The 2,791-nt window shown below is 32.8% G+C and overlaps 1 non-coding gene across 1 annotated transcript; it reads left to right on the forward strand.

Moving 5' to 3' along the window:
• The first annotated feature begins 924 nt into the window (after window positions 1-924).
• On the forward strand, window positions 925-1,032 carry LOC112753251 (small nucleolar RNA R71). The gene has a single exon (XR_003177644.1). It is a non-coding gene; the product is annotated as a small nucleolar RNA R71 (small nucleolar RNA).
• Window positions 1,033-2,791: the final 1,759 nt, after the last annotated feature.

The raw sequence follows: 2,791 nt of genomic DNA on the forward strand, positions 1-2,791 counted from the left end.
ATCAGAGCTCATGAAGGGCAGAAGGAGGTTCAATGGAATCTCTATGGTCTCTAAATGAGCCTCAAATTCCTTTGGTTCCTCAAAGGGATACTCCTTATTGGTCACTGAACGTCCCAGGAGGTCTTCCTCACTAGGATTCATGTTCTTCTCCTCCCTTGTAGGTTCGGCCATGATGGTCAAATCAATGGCCTTGCACTCTCTCTTTGGATTTTCTTCTGTATTGCTTGGGAGAGTACTAGGGGGAGTTTCAGTGACCCTTTTACTCAGCTGGCCCACTTGTGCCTCCAAATTTCTAATGGAGGACCTTGTTTCATTCATGAAACTGAAAGTGGCCTTAGATAGATCAGAGACTATATTTGCTAAGCTAGATGGATTCTGCTCAGAGTTCTCTATCTGTTGCTGAGTGGATGATGGAAAAGGCTTGCTATTGCTAAACCTGTTTCTTCAACCAATATTAAAGCCTTGTTGAGGCTTTTGTTGATCCTTCCATGATAAATTTGGATGATTTCTCCATGAGGGATTATAGGTGTTTCCATAGGGTTCACCCATGTCTGCTATTGCAGGGTTCTCAGGATCATAAGCTTCTTCTTCAGAAGATGCCTCTATAGTACTATTGGATGATTCCTTCAATCCATTCAGACTCTGAGAGATCATATTGACTTGCTGAGTCAATATTTTATTCTGAGCCAATATGGCATTCAGAGTATCAATTTCAAGAACTCCCTTCCTCAGTGGCGTCCCATTACTCACAGGATTCCTTTCAAAAGTGTACATGAACTGGTTATTTGCAACCATGTCAATGAGTTTCTGAGCTTCTGCAGGCATTTTCTTTAGGTGAATGGATCCACCTGCAGAATGGTCCAATGACATCTTAGATAATTCAGACAGACCATCTTAGAATATATCCAGGATGGTCCATTCTGAAAGCATGTCAGAAGGACACTTTTTGGTCAGTTGCTTATATCTCTCCCAGGCTTCATAGAGGGATTCACCGTCCTTCTGTCTGAAGGTTTGAACATCCACTCTAAGCTTACTAAGCTTTTGAGGAGGAAAGAACTTGGCTAAGAAAGCCGTGACCAGCTTATCCCAAGAGTTCAGGCTATCCATAGGTTGAGAGTCCAACCATATTTTAGCTCTGTCTCTTACAGCAAACGGGAAAAGCATAAGCCTGTAGACCTCGGGATAAACCCCATTGGTCTTAACAGTATCACAGATCTGCAAGAATTCAGTTAAAAACTGAAAAAGATCTTCTGATGGAAGTCCATGAAACTTGCAATTCTGTTGCATCAAAGAAACTAGTTGAGGCTTTAGCTCAAAATTGTTTGCTCCACTGGCAGGGATTGAGATGCTTCTTCCATGTAAGTTGGAATTTGGTGCAGTAAAGTCACCAAGCATTTTCCTTGCATTGTTATTATTTTCGGCCATGTCTCCTTCTTTTTCGAAATTTTCAGTCAGATTTTCTCCAGAGAGTTGTGCTTTAGCTTCCCTTAGCTTCCTCTTCAGAGTCCTTTCAGGTTCAGGATCAGCTTCAACAAGGATGCTCTTATCCTTGTTCCTGCTTATATGAAAAAGAAGAAAACAGAAAAGAAAATATGGAATCCTCTATGTCACAGTATAGAGATTCCTTTATGTGAGTAGAAGAAGAAAGGAATAGAAGAAGAGAAATTCGAACACCAAGAGAAAGAGAGGGTTCGAATTTTAAGATGAAGAGAAGTGTTAGTAAATAAATAAATAATTAGAAGGAGATGAGAGATAGAAAAATTTTCGAAAATAATTTGAAAAGAAAAGAAGAATATTTTTGTTTTTAATTTAAATTTAAAGTTAAAATTCGAAAATTAAAAAAAAGAAAAATGAAATGAAATTAAATTAAAATTCAAAACAATTAGTTAATTAAAAAGGAAATTTGAAAAAAAAAGAGGAAGGTGATTTTCGAAAATTAGAGAAAGAGAATTAGTTAAGTAGTTTTGAAAAAGATAAGAATCAAACAAAAAGTTAAGTTGTTAATTGAAAAAGATTTGAAAATAAAATTTTGAAAAGATAAGAAGTTAGAAAAGATTTTGAAATTAATTTTTGAAAAAGATGTGATTGAAATTTATTTTGAAAAAGATTTGAAAAAGAAATTTAAAAAGATTTGATTTTGAAAATTAAAGTTGATTACTTGACTAACAAGAAAATAAAAAGATATGATTTAAAATTTAAAGATTGAGCATTTCTTAATAGGCAAGTAACAACTTGAAAAATTTTGAATCAATCACATTAATTTTTAGTAGTGATTTCGGAAACATGAAATAAAAATAAGAAAAAGATTTTGAAAATTGATTTTAAAAATTTTCAAAAATTATGAAAGAAAAATGAAAAAGATTTGCATTTTGAAAAAGATTTAAAAAAGATAGAATTTTTAAATTGAAAATTTTATTTGACTCATAAGAAACAATTAAATTTTAAAAACTTTTGACTTGATCAAATCAAATTTTCGAAAATTTATGAGAAAATAAGGGAAAGATATTTTTTTTATTTTTGAATTTTTAATGAAGAAAGAGAAAAACACAAAAAAGACACAAGACATAAAAAATTATGAATCAAAACAAGAAAAATATGCAAGAACACTTTGAATGTCAAGATGAACACCAAGAACACTTTAAAGATCATGATGAACATCAAGAACTTATTTTTTAAAATTTTTAAGAAAAGAAGAACATGCAAGACACCAAACTTAAAAATTTTTATTCTCTAGACACTAACAAATTGAAAATGCATATGAAAAACAAGAAAAGGCACAAAACATAAAAAT

Source organism: Arachis hypogaea, chromosome 15 (assembly GCF_003086295.3).
Source record: "Arachis hypogaea cultivar Tifrunner chromosome 15, arahy.Tifrunner.gnm2.J5K5, whole genome shotgun sequence".
NCBI classification, from domain to species: Eukaryota; Viridiplantae; Streptophyta; class Magnoliopsida; order Fabales; family Fabaceae; genus Arachis; species Arachis hypogaea.